Source organism: Camelus bactrianus, chromosome 20 (assembly GCF_048773025.1).
Source record: "Camelus bactrianus isolate YW-2024 breed Bactrian camel chromosome 20, ASM4877302v1, whole genome shotgun sequence".
Classification (NCBI taxonomy): domain Eukaryota; kingdom Metazoa; phylum Chordata; class Mammalia; order Artiodactyla; family Camelidae; genus Camelus; species Camelus bactrianus.
In genome coordinates this window covers 14917732-14935114 of record NC_133558.1, presented here as the reverse complement: position 1 = coordinate 14935114, position 17383 = coordinate 14917732, and the positions used below count along the sequence as shown (strand labels likewise).

The 17383-nt window shown below is 37.6% G+C and overlaps 1 protein-coding gene across 3 annotated transcripts in view; it reads right to left on the bottom strand.

Moving 5' to 3' along the window:
- Positions 1-17383, bottom strand: part of LOC105084198 (uncharacterized) — a 987172-nt gene that overhangs the window by 375230 nt on the left and 594559 nt on the right. The window lies entirely within an intron of this gene.

Genomic DNA, 17383 nt, shown 5'->3' with positions numbered 1-17383 from the left:
ACCTGGATTTCCAGACCAGAAAACTGCAGGTTCTAAGGAGCTGGAAGAATATGTTGGCAACACACCCGTGGAGAGTGATATGTGGGTGACATGTCAGTGAGAAGTTATCATCATTGGGTCCAAACACAGGACAGCAGGACCTTACACCTGGGTTGAAACTGGTTAGTACAGCTCCTCTTCCTGGCCAGGATCTCCAGGGCAGAAGGAGCTCAAGCAAGTAGTCAGGCCTGGAAGTGGGGAGTACTGAGTTCGAGAACATTCCTGCATTCCTGGCTGGTTTGCATTGGGACACCCAAATCCCAGATGGCAGAGCATGACTAATGTGACATCCCAGGAAATAACTGGTCTAGAATGAATTTAAATATGCCTTATCCAGATGGTTCAGGTATCCAGGGCAAGGCCGAGGCCTCAGATGTGGAGGTCAGTGTATCCAGTTATGAAAGGGTGATGAAGGTAGGGGCTGAGATATGGTTTGATCGATTTTCATTGGCCTGTAGAAGTTATCAGCAAACCCCTTAAAAAGCACCTATGCCTGCCTCATCCCAGAAGATTTACAATATTCATTCCATAACAGACATTATCCAAAAGAATAGATACAATAGCATATATACTGAAGGATTATTCTGAGCCTCAAATGAGACTGTTATAAAATTTCAACCCTGATACATATCAAATACCTTTTAATTGTTATAGAACATATATAATACATGTATTATATATAAGTATATATTCATCTAGATGTTTAATAAAGAGATTGCAAGTATATGTGTATATATTTCTCTGAATGGTCATTTTTACCATACAGAACTTCTAAATATGTCATTCATTGAGCTAAATTTTTTAAATGTCATTTAAGAGAACTTATTTGATGAAATATGCATGTACTGGCAACGCGGCAGTCCCTAATTGAGTAATTCCTAGGCTCTATGCCTTTGCATCATACCGTCTACATACATTAAACATGGCAACACTGTCGGTATCACTAATTCTGCAGATAATGTGTGCAGTGTTGCATGTCATTCAACTGACAAACAATTGGCAGGTACCTTTTATAATAGCAAGATGGATTCTTGTATGGGATGTGTTGATTGCTTATGTCAGTCCCTTTGAAATTTAACAGCAGTTGTAATTAGAGCTGTAAATCTCTCCAAACTATAATTAGATTACTATTTATACCCATTGCCCCCCCCCCTTTTTTTTAACAGCCTGATATGCTACTATGGAGTGAGAAAGGTGCAGGGTTGTTTGGAGGGGAGTGGAGTGGTGCCAAGTGGGAAATATGGTTTCTTTAAAACAATAATCACTGTTACGAATTATCTGCATGCAGCTTTGTAAGTTTAAATACTGAGTCCCATGGAGAGATAGCTACATAATCTGTAGTCTCTGCAAAGAAAGCATATTCTCCAAAGCAGACCTAGTCTTTTCATAGGTTTCCCTAAGATAGACCATACAATCGACAGTTATACCTCTCTGTATACATGAGAACAAGATGAACCTAGATAATGTCTGAGTTATAGAAAACTGGGCTCTGTATTTTACATCTCACTAAATCACAATTTCCTCTGAAAGCATCCTGTTGCTGTAGTCTCATCCAGTGAGACTACAGAATAATGGTGGGAAATACACTGCTCACTTAGGATGCTGTGATGTTGCTGTAGGCAGTAGATGGGTTCTCAACTCTTTACCCTTCTCTTCTCAACCTTCTTACAAGTGCTAAATAAAGACAGATTGTTTTCACATTAAGGGATATTCTTATAACTAACCCTAGACTTATCATAACCAGTGACAATATTATGAATCTGGGCAAGGAGTAAACTATATGCAATCTGACACTTGGGTTGTACTGAGTTTCCAATCCTCCCCTCCAAAAAACTTTAAAAACCTGGAGTATATTTTATCCTCTTAAGTTAAACAAGACCATCAATAAATGCAGCCAACTATGCTGGCATTCTTTATGTTCATTTCCATTTCCCCATCTTGAAAATGAGAACATTTTACTACATCATCTTTACAGCATATTCTTGCTCTAAAACCTGATTGTTATCTCTAAAGTCTGCAAACCCTTATTTCCAGATTTAAGATGTGGTAAAGTCTTTCAGCTATTTTAAGCAAAGGAGCTATTTGTGGTAGGATTTCTCCATAGCTCAATTACAGCAGAGGTTCCAAATACTGACATAAAAATGTAAATCATAAAAGTACTAGAAGAAAACATACATTTATTTCTAAAAATAGAATCTTAGTAAAGAGAAAGCCTTTCTAAGTGTGGCATACAACTCAAAAAACATAAAAGGAAAGTTGCCAAATGTTATAATATAAAAAAAGCTGTATTCTAAAAATGGACTGTGGAATGTTAAGGCTTAGTGTTGGTTTGATTCTGGGTAGAGATGTCACACATGGATCATTTAAGTGTTCGAATTTGCTATACTTAGAATCTTAGAACCACTCATCAATACAGCCATTAGCTGTGAGATGTGTTCAATGCAATTAATTATTAATAACAAAGAATCAAAGTTAGTGAATGATATACATGTTTTAATACAAATAGAGCAATGATAAGAGTACCTGTATATTTTCATTATCGTACACTTCTATCCTTCTATACCTAACTTTCCCTAAGTAGGAAAAACGTGAGAAAGTTTCAGCTAGGACATTGGGAATTTCACTTCAGAAAGTATTACCAAAGTAAATATCATTCAACTTGCATATCATGATGGGGAAAAAAAAAACCTAGTTGAACGCTGTTGCTTCAACACATTGTCCTGAGTGAATTCACTTAACACGAGGGAGGTTTTAAATCTAACAAGATTTGCCCACACTCATTCTATGAGAAGAATGCTTACCAGGTCTGCTTACTTTGGGTTTATTTGGTACTCATTCAGTTCAGAAGATATGCATACAAATAAACACCTCATTTTGCATTAGGCATGTTTCTGGAAATCTTATCACTACCTGACCCAGTTCTATGTGATGTCATGATAGTATATTCCCTAAAAGGATGCATTTTGTCCAGCCATAGATGCTCCCAGGTATAGTTCATATAGTACCAGGCAAATTTTTCCAGGCTGCAGTGGTATGAATGAAGCACTTTGTAATGTCACTGAACTTCTACCAGTCCCTTATTGTCTACTGATTGTTCCCTCCACATAATGGGCCATTTCTTGAAGGTATTTCAAGTTACTAGGAGACTTGAATAATAACAACCATGCTGCTAATCTCTCTGTTGTAAGTTCAGCACTATTATTTTTATCAAGTTAATGGACCAAAACTGCCAAAACATAAATCATTGGCAGAAGGAGAGGTCACAGCAGGATAAACAAACTTATTGCAAAACATACTTAACTCAGAAAATCCTTGAAAGTACTGACTGGCTGTGAGTATACAAACATAACTTAGGGATTGTTGGGGGGTCGGGGGTCAGAAATAGCTATGATGTAATGTAAATAGATGTATAAACATATTTATACATGTAAAAATGCCATATAAAACATTTATACTTTACATGTATGTACTTTTTTAGAAAAGAACACTATTTTAATAAATTCATCTTGTGTATGGCAGTTTTAAAAAGATACTTATCTTCAGTAGCACCCAAAGAACTCTATAACTGTAACAAAAGGATTGAGTATGAGATGTTGTAATGAATTATATGCAAACAGTAACCAGTTAATTTTAGTATAAAATAATTAATAGTACTCCACAAATAATGAATAGCAGGTGGATGATTTTAATTTTTCCTCTCCTTAAAATCCTTAAGTAGATGTGTCTTAAAGAAAATTTCAAATAGGATTATCCGTGTATAATACTTTGACATCCTGGGTTTTCATTAAAATAATCTGAAAAATCCATGTAGATGGTACAGGTAGGAATATTTTTACCTAAGAATTTTTTTGATACCAATCAATCACATTTATTGAAAATACCTAATACATATTATCACTACGTACACTTTGATTGACATTTATATGTGAGTATCTAATGGTCATCTTAGGAGGCCACATAGCAACTTGGCAAAATCAAAACAAATGACCCCTAAACCAGCTCTCTTTCTCTCTCAATATATGATACCACCGTATTCCAGGTTGCTGAAGCCAGACCAGAGTCATCTCTGGTTTCATTGTGTCCCCACTATGCAATCTGTCAGCAAGTCCCACGGATTCTGTCTCCAAAATATAATACAAATCTGTTCATTTTCCTCTAACTGAGCTGCCAGCACCATAGGCCAAACCACCATCATCTCTTTCTAGATTGCTCCCGGAGCCACCTAACTGGTCTTGTTCTGTCGTTGCCTTTCTGTAATCCATTCTCCACAGAGCAGCCCAGTGATCCATGAAGCATAAATCAGGTCATGTCACTCCCCTGCCTAAAATCCACAAGTAGTTTTCCATGACAGTTAAAACCGAATCTAAACTCCTTCTCCAACCCAAAGGGGAACTGCACAGACCGACTCCTGCCTACGATCTCATGGTAGATATTCTCCTTCACTTTTCCTTGGTAACACTTTCCCCTCACTTCTTCTGAGCAACAACAGTAAAATCTGAATTTTGCTATCACAAAAGTATTCATCTCTTCAGAAAAGGCAAAATTCACCTGCCTATCTATAATTTTCCAACTTCACAAAAATCTTAGATGAGAAATTACCTGTGAACTAACGAGCTACATAGGTATCTTTTTCTCTGAGTCAAGAACTTTAAAAACACTTGTTTTCCCCCAGAGGATGCTCTTGGACAGCACTATGTTCTATGTGCTTTTTAAGTTTGATCACTCTAAGTAGAGCTGTAATGTCTATGTTGCCTTATCAAAACCCCTTTTAAAAACACCTGCTTCTTCTTTGTCTGTTTTTTCTTTTCCTGTCCAGCTTTATCAGATACAAATAACAGATGACATAATGTAAGTTTAAGGTGGATGATGTGATGATTTGATATACGTATATATTGCAGAATGATTACCACAGTAAGGGTAAGTTAACACAATCAGTCACCTCACAAAGTTAACTTTGTTTCTTTGTTGTCTGTCTGTTTGTTTGTTTTAGAGGGGGGAGCTTTTGGTGAGAACAATTCAGATCTACTCTCTCAGCAAATTTCAACTATACAACACAGTATTATTAACTATAGTCACCATAGTGACTACTTCTGTTACATCACCATACTAGACTATTTTTTTAAAACGTGTCTGCTAAAAGCAAAGGAAGTATTACTTTTAAATGGACAAGCCTCACCACTACATTCTTTAATCACTGCCCATTCAACACATCAAGTTTTAGTAATTCTGTAGTAACCTGTTTTAACAACACTAGAAAGTTCACTTGTTCAGACTTCATTTCTCTTATAATCCCTGTCTTGAGAAAGTAATTGTTTGATAAGAGAAAGCAAGTATCTTGCTGCTTTGAATCTACCATATCTTTTAGGTTTCTAAGTTTGGGAAAATCAAAAAAGCAAAACTCAAGTGTTTGACCAAAGGTATCTTCTTGGTTCTAAGGAGAAAAAAGAAACTTAAAAAAGAAATCCACATAGATTAAGAAGCTTGCTGGATACCCAAAAGATCTTAGCAAACATTATTTTGATGAGTTAAGTGTAAATGAATCACAAACACATGGACTAAATTTCCCTCAAAGAGCACAAAGATTTAAAATGGAAGAAGCAATGGCTTTTGGAAAAATATATTATGGTTTCTACCACAACCCAAACATTTACATAATAACCTGAACTGTTTCACAATCTGAAAGTACATCTGGATTCATCCAACTCTATGAAGTTTTTTTCTTTCCCCCCAATAAATAAGTGCTTCGGAATCACTCAGAGTAGTTCAACATGCAAAAATCTCTCCTTTTTCTCATCAGAAAAAATTTTCCGGTCTTCATATATACAAAAGATCTTTGCTATATCTAGTATATGAACCACTAAACATTTTTAAAAATATATGATCAAGGATGCCTGTTCACTTATTCTAAAAAAAGATAATATACACACATATGCAAACACCTACTAGAGACAAAGCTCAACCTTTGAAGGAGATGAATAGACAGGTACTACTCTAAAACACTGGGCAATGAAAAAAAAAATCATACAGAGAAAAATTAAGGGTAATTTGACAAACTACCAGATTTCAGAATTTGGACAATTTTGTTTAAATCTGAAAGAAGTGTCGATGTCAACTGTGTATAGCAAACTTAGGGAAAAAACTGGTTATAGTGGGCTAGATCACAAAATACAGAGGGTTGCCAGAAAGAATTAATCTGACATAAATAAATTTTGCCATAGTTTTTCCAAAAACTAAACAAATTTCCCTTTCCCTCAGTGCTAATGCTCTCTGGAGTTCTAGAGAAAGACTTTGTCACTTTATGAGCCCATAGCTCATCTGGTTCTACTGAAATTCCTTGGTGGGGTAGACTTAGTGAGCCTTGAACACTCTGAGCTTTCAGCTTTTTCTGGGATGACCTCGAGAATGGAAAATAGTATCATCTACTCTCACTCAAACATTATAGATCCATTTTCATACAGTATTTGCTTTTGTTTTTCCTTTTTTTTCCCCCAAAGAGTTTCTGGCCATCTTTGTGTTCTTTGCAAGAAATATACTGTATTTTGAAATATGGCAACAATGGAAGATACAATTGTTATTTATAGGCCTATCAATCTCCCAATCTACTGGAATTCCAGGATGGCAGGAAACCATTTTTTATTGTCTCACTGACCATTTTACTGTGCCCATGACAAGAAAATAATAAAAGGCTTTTGAAAGTAACCTCAAATCAGCAAGCTGTGGTAAGAGAATTATGTTTTCTTGGTTGTTTGTAAACAGAGTTATGCAGGGAACAAGACAGTTGCATCACTGTCTATTTCCCACACCTACTTCTTCCCTTCCTTTCCTTCCTTGCCTTCCAACATCAAAGACAGACATTGACCTTCTTGTCTTGTGCCTTCCTGTAAATCCATTCTTCATAGACAAATCCATTCATGGATCCACGAGAGCTTAAGGTCTGTACTGCCACTCTAATTTTACTCTCATTTGCTAGGCAAAGGGTTTGAAATATCTATTATAATGAATTCCTTGTCTTATGTCCACAGAGAAACTTGAAGTTAATCCTACTTAAAGTGCTATCTAGTAGGGTTTTATTCAAAAGATCTTCATATTTGTCAAATTAAAGACTATATTTCAGATTTTTTTTTCTTTTAACTACTTAGGTGTTAGCCCACAAACCAGAAGCAAATCTAATTTCTGTCTGGAAGAAAGTTAATTTCCTAATGAAAACCTATTTTCCCAGCAATTCTAATGCTGCTAAACTTCAAATCGTTAATTAGAATGGTGTTTAAATTTTGTTAATCTGTTTCTATTTTTAAAAAAGCTGAATTTGAGAAATCATAAAATATGAGGAGAAAGGGTTAACAATTTGTAAAGTTAGGCCATCCCCTTGGCAATTTCATGCTGAAAAGTTAGCAATCGCCAACAGAAATTGATCCTATTGTATATAAACCAACACAGAGGTTCCACACACAAATGTCTGTTAGTTGATTGTGGATGTATTTCTGTGTCTGCCTAACTTTACTAACACACACCCTGGACTTACTCTCCCTGTTCATACACACAGAGAGTTAGGGTAACAAATAATGAATGCCATCTTTTACACAGTTTTATTATTAGAGAATGTAAAGGTTAACCCTTAATTCTAACCAATCTTATTTCTCTAATTATAATAGCATGTTTTAGGTGGAAAATTAATTTGAAATGTCAATAGGTTAATTAGTTAATTAGGGAATTTTCCATGGGAAAACCTCAAGAAAAAAAAAAGACAAATACTAGTTAAAAATCAAAGAAATCATCATTTTCAGAACAAAATTTTAATAAATTTGTTGACATAAATTAAACACACATCTTTGTTTTTTCACTTTGTTAATTAACTATTAGAATTCAAACAAGCAAGCCAAATAGTTACACCTATAGGTATTAGTTCAAAGCAAAATACAGTACAGAGAAATGCAAATGAACGTACACTTCAAAGGAAAAAATACTGAAATAGGGTTAATGACCATGTTCCAGGTAGAGACGAATATAAGTAGCTCACCGTTGAAGTATACAAAGTTCCTCTTCAACCTCGTTCTTAAGTTTACATACGCACATGTACACCTACAAATACGGAACTACACATTAAATATTAAAGCTACACATTAGAAATTTGGAATTTAATTCTCTCCAGATGCTTATGCCTTTATCTGACTTCCTGGTTAAGCAACTCGTTCGAGTTGAGTAGCCAGCTGCCCCACACCACACAAACTATAGACTTCAAGAGAAAGCGCCTCTTCCAGGGATTTTCAATCTTGAATGTAATCGGCCCTGCTGATTTCTCCTGGGATATACTAATTTGATCCAGGCATTGAAGATCTAAGCAAGCCCAGGTATAAGGCTTTGAAAGACAGCAAATCTCTCCCACAATACACATGCCTTGATTTTCCTAAGTATAACATATTCTTGTTTTATCAACTGTAGTACATTTTTTCCCCTTTAGTTATATCGCACACCTTCAACTATTTTGCAACTTCTTTCAGATATTTTAAGAAATGGACATTAAGAGACCTTTGTTTTGTGTTAGTAAATTTTTTTAAAAATCAGACATTCTACTGTATAGTAGGGGCCTATAATTGGAAATGTCACCATCTGTTAGCACCCAAGCTACTTATGAACCTATCTGTTCAGTTAAAATGTTAGCTGTCTATTGAATATGAAGATGCCATGTGAAGAATCATGGCCATTTCTGTGTTTCTAATGCTCATGAACATACATGGGAGAAATAAAACTTTTCAACTAAATCCATTGTTCTTTGTTACCTAGTTATTCTGGCACTGAGGAACAAAAATCAGCTTACCAAGTTACTGATACATAACTCTGAAGCTCTGCTGGATCTAGATTCTTTGAATAATTCTCAAAATAATATGCATATTATTTCCTTGAAATGATTTCTAACACTGGATTTTCATTTCTATGTGGCCTCTGGAAGGTGGAATTCATTAAACTACTACATCAGAAAGGCCTTGGCAACAACTTAAAACCATGGGTTAGCTTTGAAGTATCATTCATAGCTATTAGCTTAAAAAGCTCTCATCATTAAATAACTTTTTTATTCAAGGTATCTCCCGGCCACAGAATATTTAAGCAGAGTATCATTTTTTCCATCCTGATGATGACTGATTTGTTACAGCCCTCCATTAAAAGGTGATTACTCAAACTATGTAATTTGGTAGTTTTTCTATAGAGTCAAAATTAGAGGCATGCAATCCTCTTTCACGCCTCAAGGGGAAGAAGCAAACTTCTGCTTCTGTTAGTGGTAATCCAATAAAAACAGGTAACAATATAGTTGTGTATGATACAGAAACTATGAGAAAGCGTCTCTCCTGTGATAAAAATCAGCTGAGAAAAGGAGGCACAGTGCTATTGATACCAGCAGAAACTGCATCCCTTCTAAAAGCTCATGAAACTAAGAATGTTTAAATATATTAATTATTGATACATAGTCATTGGCCATTTGAATTGAATATCGTACACAATTATTTTAATTATCATGTTCAAGTAAATCTTAAGAAATGCTCTTTTCTTCTACTTATGTATGAAACATCTGTACATAATTAGTAAATCCATAGCATAACAATATATCAATCACTTATAATTCATGAAGCATATTTACATTAACTCCAATTCCAGTTTTATAATATTTCATGAACAATATTTATGAGCAAGAAAATAAGAAGTGATGTAAAATGGTCCTTATCCTCAAGGATCTGGGGTAGTCTCCATAATCCACTATAAGAGTCTATGCCTTGGCTTTCTTAATTTTGGTAAAAGCCAAGTGTAAATAAAATAGTTGGATGCTGCACTGGACAGGTACAAATATGAAGACCAGATCTGCTTCCATCTGCGAGACCATGAATAATACTTTGTGTTTTGCTGACAAAATAAGAGACAAACATAAGTTGGTGGTATATGTTGTACCTGTATCTCTTTAAAAAACACATGCCTCGAAAGATCGTTGGGCCTATCACGAGAGTATTTAAAAGGACTAAGTGACTTAATGTTTGTAAAGCACGTAGAACAAAGCTTGGCTTGGTATGTAGTCAGATCTCAATAAATACAAGCTGTCTTTATGATCATTACAAGGCAGAGACTACAAAATCATTTCACCTAAAGCAATTCTGTTTTGCAATAAAGGCCAAAATGGTACCATGGAAATCAGAACCTAGGAGAAAGGTCCGTATGTACTGTAGAAACATTCTTAATACACATCTCTCCCTCAGGAGCCTAACTTAATAAATAAGGGGACAATAGTCTGGCTCTTAACTCTGTCAAAGTCTATCAGGAGACGTTACTTTCATATCACACATGACAGTTCACCAGTGTATAAAGACTCGGGTCCCCAAAGGACAGCGGTCTGATAGTGTAGTGAATAAGACGCATACCCCATTGACCTTCTGCTATAAAACAATTCAGCGTGGGTCAGAGGAAAGGAATAGAATTTTCATGCAGACTTCATGGAGTGAACTTACCTTGAACCCATGGAAATTTTTGAATTTCATCTCAAGAATCACAGCGTAACAGCACCACTTTAGGAATTTTCATTAACCATTCAGCCTGTATCCTCCTTTTAAAGCAGTTATTGGTGTATTATTTATGACGATCAGCTGGCATCAAAAAATGCCCTCCACTGGAGCTGGCTGACCTTGATTTAAAAAGCTAAAGCCGAAATGCTAGGGAGAAAAAGTCCCCAGAGCCCAGTGCAGCAATACAATTGCTTTGACTTTAAGTTCAGAGATTGTGGCCAAAGCAAAGACACAGTTATGTTAGCATCTTCTAAAGAAGGGATCCCCATTTGACTCTGGACCTAGGTCTTTACTCCTAATACGGTTCAAAAAACCCTGCTTACAATTATTTTCAACCTAACATATAACATTCTAAAAAACTCAAAATTAAAACACAACAAGCCAAACATTCTCATCTTCCCAACTGAGAAGATAAGAGAGTAAGACTATGATAGAGCAGAAAAGGGAAGAAAGCATAAGGTGCTTAATATTTTTTAACATCTAATATCTGCAGAAATCCTGACAGGCACATACACAGGTTACTGTATGAAACTCTCTGAAACAGCTTCCTAAAAATAAACATCACAATCTTGTTTTAGAAATCAGAAAACTGAGGCTCAAATAGATTCAGCAACACAGATAATTTCACAGAGCCAGCTTGCAGCTTGCGTCTTGGGTTGAAAAAAAAGAAGTGGAGCATCCACCCCTAGTTGTTCTAGCAAGCAGATCCATCTTTGGAAAGTCAAATCATCCCTCTGGGCCTATTTCCTCACCTTTAAAGTGAGGAGGTCTGGCAAACAGACTCCTGGGTGGCCCCATGAGCAAGTTCTTGTGAGATCCTCTGCCCTGGAGTGTGGGCAGGACCTGAGACTTACTTCTCACAAGAGAACACAGCAAAGGTGACAACATGTACGTGATTGCATTCCATGGGATTATACAGCCATCTTTGAAGAGACTCTCTTCGCGGTTTTGAAGAAGCAAGCTGAGATGTGAGCTACCGCACAGAGAAGGCCATACAACAAGAAGCTGAGAGCAGCCTCTGGCCAACAGCTGGCAAAAAAGTCAAGCCCCCCAGTAGCCTGCAAAGAACCGAACTCTGCCAACCACCATGTGAGTCTGGAATTGGATCCTTCGCTGGGGGCCTCCAAATGAAGACCCAACCTTGGCTGACCCCTTGATGACAGCTTTGCAGAGGACCTGGTCAAGCCATGTCCGGATATCAGGCTATGAAAATCCTCATTCTAATGGCTTTAAGAATAAAGAAATGCATTATCTCTCATCACAAAAATGTGTAGATATGGGGCAGATTTCAGGGTTGTCTGATTAAGCAGTTCAACATCAAAACCCTCTATCCGTCCCAACTCTCTGTCTCAGTTCAATTCCCCAACTGCTTAGACAATGGCTACAGAAGATCAAGGCTTCGCATCCTGACATAGGAATACGGAGAGGCAAAAGATGGGTCACCTCTTTCTCTAATTGTAGTATAGTCAGTTTACACTGTTGTGTTAATTTCTAGTGTACAGCATAGTGATTCAGTTTTATATATATATTTATATATATATATATTCCTTTTCATATTCTTTTTCATTATAGGCTGTTACAAGATAACTGAGTATAGTTTCCTGTGCTATACAGTAAGACTTTGTTGTTCATCAATTTTGTATAAAGTAATATCTTCAAATCCTGAACTCCCAATTTATCCCTCCACTCCCATAGTAGGGAAGAAGCAATCCTGAGTTCTTTGGCAGATTTCTCTTATAGTTGCATTTTTGGCAATGTCACAAATGAGTTTTATGTAGTGGCCAGTTTGCTGGTTAACAGAGGCTCCCCTCTAGCCGAGACCTTTGTTGGTGAAGAAAGGTCATCTATTTGCTGCTCTGCTCTTGAGCTTGGAAGGAAATATGTAACTTACAGATATCCTGACAATGTTGACCAGTGTCTAGGAGGAGGGGTGCAGGGAGAGGATGCAATTGTTGCTTTTTATCTAAATCAGGTCATTTAAGTTAAGACAGAGTAAAAAGGGAGTCAGGACAGATTGTAGGGATACAGGAAACTGGCTGCTTGGTAGTGTCTCCATTTACTTTAATTAAGGTTTTCTATGAGATAACCATGAAGTCCGGTTACTTCTTTAGCATTGGGGAAATTCGGAGAGATATTATCAAGTCCTCTCATCATCCTTTAGTGACCCAGAGCAGGACAGGATGGAATTAAATAATTTTATAAACACAGACTTCTCAGCTCCTTAGCTCAAAATAAGGTTGCCAGTTCAAATGAGGATGCAAATGAGGAAACTTTACAAGTGACAACACCTTTTGGTCAGAGAAGCCAGCATCTTAACAACCCGAGGCAGATGACAAGTGTTAGATGAAAGTTATAAAAATAAATGCAGGAAATGGGCAAAGGATGAGGAAGCAGTGCTATGGGAAGTGGGATGCATGACACAGTAGACAAGCCCCAGTGGAAGTTTCCAGCACCTACACAGCTGCTACGTTTCCAGCCGGGAAGCATCAGGGAGACAGTGAAAGTATCTCCAAGAAGGAGAAGGAGAAAATAAATGAGTAAGCAGATTGCAGGCAGGCAGAGAGAATACAGTGAACTGTGATGCCCTCCATTTGCCACAATCTCAGGGGTTCACATTAATCCCCAATGCCCAGGCGTATCAAAACAAAAATAGAAATGGAAATAATAAATGAATCATGGAAATAAGGGGAAAAAATAAATGGAAGCCCTATTTGTTTTTATTAATTTTATCTTGCTTGTGGGGGACCAGAATTAAAACCAGGTGGAGAACATAACCAATACGTTCTGGATCTTGTTGGCATAGTTCACACTCAGGGGCTCAGACGGCCCTTATCATCTGAAAAACAACTCAGGCTGCAGGACACTGGAAAGGTGATCTAAAGGTCATGAACTCCCTTGGTGAAGAGTGCTGCTCCAGGCAGCTTTCCACCTCTATGTGCCTTTTCTCTTCTTTCAGTGAACTCAGCTAACCCTTGTCCTATCATGGAATGTATATCTTTACTAGAATGATAAAAAGTTTAACAATAGATTGAAATAATAACACTGATAGCAGTGCAGGCTGCCAGGGCACCTATTCAAAAACTACAATCATCTGAAGCTAGGACCAGCCCAAGGGTGTGTTTGTTTTGGCTCAAGGTCCAGCTGCAGGCTGCCTGAGGTCACCAACTACATTTCTGTCAACAGAAAGAAACTATTGTAACATAACCCATGTCGATCAGGAAGTGTGACCACAGTGAAGGACGCCAAGGAAGTGCTGTATTTATAATGCATTCTGAAAATGTGCCCTGAGCCATTGGTGGCAATAGGAAAATCCCCACTCCATCCCTGCACTCACCTGCACACCCCCTGAGCAGGCAGAGAGAAGGACAGACCTGCCTGGGGAACACTTCTTATGGGTGCATTAATATCCTCAAAGAGCTCTCAGATTTTGGGTGTGGCCAGCACTCCCTTTTCACTATCTTCTTAGTTTCCGCTCTTAGGTTTTAACTCCTTTATTACTGACTTGTTTCCCCTTTACAATTATGTTGAACAGGCCTCTGGATTTGGGTTAGATGTGGGATGACCCACATGTGTTATGAACACACTGATTAAGCTAATATACAAATCAAGCTGAAGCTAGAAAGTCTCCCTGAATTCTACCTTCCTCCTGCTTCCAGAACATTCCTTGACATCAGAGCTTCCAGACCTCTGGCCATCATGAACACGTGACCCTCTACCACTCCACCCACCTCTTCCACTGCTGCCCACACCGTGCTGCCCTGGTGAAGTCTGAGGACAGGACTAAAAGAATGGGGTGGTCCTTGCCCTCAAGATCTTCCTGCCATAAAATGTCACATCCACAAAGGGTCAGCTTGACTTGTTAGCTGAGCGGAGTCATTTGACAACTTACACCAGCATCACTGCAAGGGCTCTACCTGTGTTCCCCATTTTTATCCTTCAATGACCCTCTGTTGCCAGTTATTTCCTCTCTTTTACAGTTGTGGAAACTGAGGCTCACAGACTATGTGACTTGCCTGAGTTTACATAGTGAATATCTGACAGAAGCAGGGTCTTTGTCTCTGAATTACATTCTAGCAGTGTAGACACTCACATTCTCCAAAGCAGAGCTTTTTATACTTTACTGTGCATATGAATCACTGAAAGAAAACTCTAGCTCAGCTGGTCTGGTTCAGTTGGCCCAAGAATGTTCATTTGTAGCATTCTCCCAGGTGTGGGCTGGGGGTTCTAGGCACCACATTTTGGATACCAAAGTTTTAAAGAAACTTTACAAATTAGGCCTAAGACTGAGTAACCTGTGGGTGAGAAATTGCTTGCTAATTATCTGGGAAACTTTTGTACAAGGACCTGGATGCAACAACCACTCTTAAGTCTCCAGGACATTTTGACTCTCCCAGGGGGCCCCAGAGGGCTGATACTGCCTTCTGGTCAACTTGATGTCAAAATTTAGTCCTAAGATAAGGACTTGGGGCAGACACCTAACAGGAAAGGTCTTCAGTCACAAATCTCCAATATAAGTCCTACTACCCAGCAAAGGACCCAAAAGAAAACTTACAAATCACTGAAATAACCTGGATTGTACAATGTCAAGGTTAATGGACAGTTACAAGAAGAAACACAACCACTGGCCTGGTTTGTTTGCAAAGAAGCAACAGAACTTTAGCCATATTCATGTCTCTAATGCTAAAAATATTTAAAAGCAAAAGTTCTTGAGTTAGATTCCCCTGGATTGGATCTCGTGTTCACCATTAATTAACTGGTCAACTTTGAAGAAACTGATTAACTTTTGAGTCTTCAAGTTCCTTATCTACAAATGGAGACAATACTGGTACCTGCCTCAAGAGCTGTTACTAGGATCAATAAAGTGACATATTTAAAGCATCTAAGACATACTACTAAACCATTCTAGCTTTTTCAACAGACGCCAAATGTGTCAAAGCATCAAATGTCCAAATGGAAAAAAAAATCGATTACACTCACTTGATTTCACCTGTAAATTTTAACATGCTATTATGAGGTTTATTCACCTCGCATTGAATTAATTCCTCACTTTGGTTTAAGACCTTTAGAATCTGAATGACCATCTCATACAAGGAAGCTTGATGTCGAATGCTGCTTTCACTGTTTTTCTGAGAACACGAAGATTCACAAAGGACTAGAATTTCTCTTCTATTTCAAGCAAAATGGAAACAAAACAACAACTTTCATGTACAAACAGGACCAATTTCATAACCAGAGTAAAAACCAACAGCATCAGTCACCAAGACTATATGTGTACAAAAACCTTATCTAAAACGTTTTAGGTAGTATCAATATTTTCACCTTATCTCTACCTTTTCTTGTCGTCCCATTATGACCCAATCCTCACTTTTCACATTGAGCATAAAGCTAGACCTTCTTAATAATACTATTAAGATAGGTATGTGCATGTGGTAACAGTAAATGTTTAGAACCAAGGGAAGCCCTGAACATGTGAGCATTTATTTTCTTCACCAAAATCTAAAATACCAAATAGATGTAAAAACATATCCACTTACCCAATTTCCTCCCCCAAGGAAACACTAAGAAAAATGTACGTAGTTTCTAAGGAGAAATGTTTGCTACAAGGGAACTCTTTAAGCTTAAAAAAAAAGGGGGGGGGGTGACAAGATAAAAGCAATTTATTGTCATGCTGCCTAGCATTACTATGTGAGATTACTACAATGATGAGAGATGCTGTCATAGTGCAAGCAGCCAAGTAAGGTGAATTCACAGAGTGTTGGGAGTTCTCCATTCCTTCTCCTTAAACACAGCCCCATCAGTCTTGAAGCCTCAGGGATGTACAAAATGTAATTACCAAGGTTTATGATAAGGAATGTACCAAACCAGCAGGCAGAGACGAATTTTAAAATGCCAGCCAGTTCTCAAAGTCTTCCCCTAAAACATTCTTCTGCACACCAATTTTAGCTTACAATGAAGAAATCATTGCCACTTCTGTGTTCTGACTTCAGCTGGAATTTTCTATCAGGCTTAACGTTAACATTGAAACTAATTTCTTGCAGGGAGTCGACAGGTATAACTATTCCATTCCAGTGAAGTTCTTAAACAGGTGCCTCTAATGAGTTTTCCTGACTTTATCTAGGGCTTATGCTGGGCTGTCCCAAACCTGAATGGAGCATGGGACTGGTCTAGCAGGCAAGAGTAGGGAGCAATACTTTCTCTAGCTCCGTGGGATCTGTGACTTTGCAAGCTGACAACTGGCACAGGTCTGACGGCTGTCAGTCGCAATTGTGGCATCTGTATGATGGACAGTTGGCAGCTGACATGAAGTGCCAGGGCATTTCATTGCAACGACGTCAACAAAGTTTGCACATGACCAACATTAGTTTCATCTGAATTATCGCATCAGTTATTAAAGAGTTCCAGTGTATGCAAATTTAATATCTCAGAAGGTTTAGTTTTATATATTCATAATTTTTTTTAATCTTCTAGCTCTAAAAGCAAAGAGGAAATAGGACTAGAAAAGTCAGATGATTCCACTGGCGTGAAGCACAGTAAATATTCTCCATTTTTGCTCAGCACTCACTAGCGTGTCATGGGTTTTCAGTTTCAAACTCAATTTAACTGAGACTTTTGGGCTCTAAGTTTCATTTACTTCAGGCCAAACAAAACTTCCTCATAGCAAAAAGAAAAAAAAGAAGCAAAGAAAGAAAAAGAAAAAGAAAAAACATCTCAGTGAAGGAAGAACATCTACACAAAGATTTCTGAACATTAAGTCACTGATAAAACAGCATCTTCTTGCAGCATGTGGATTAAAACATACAGTA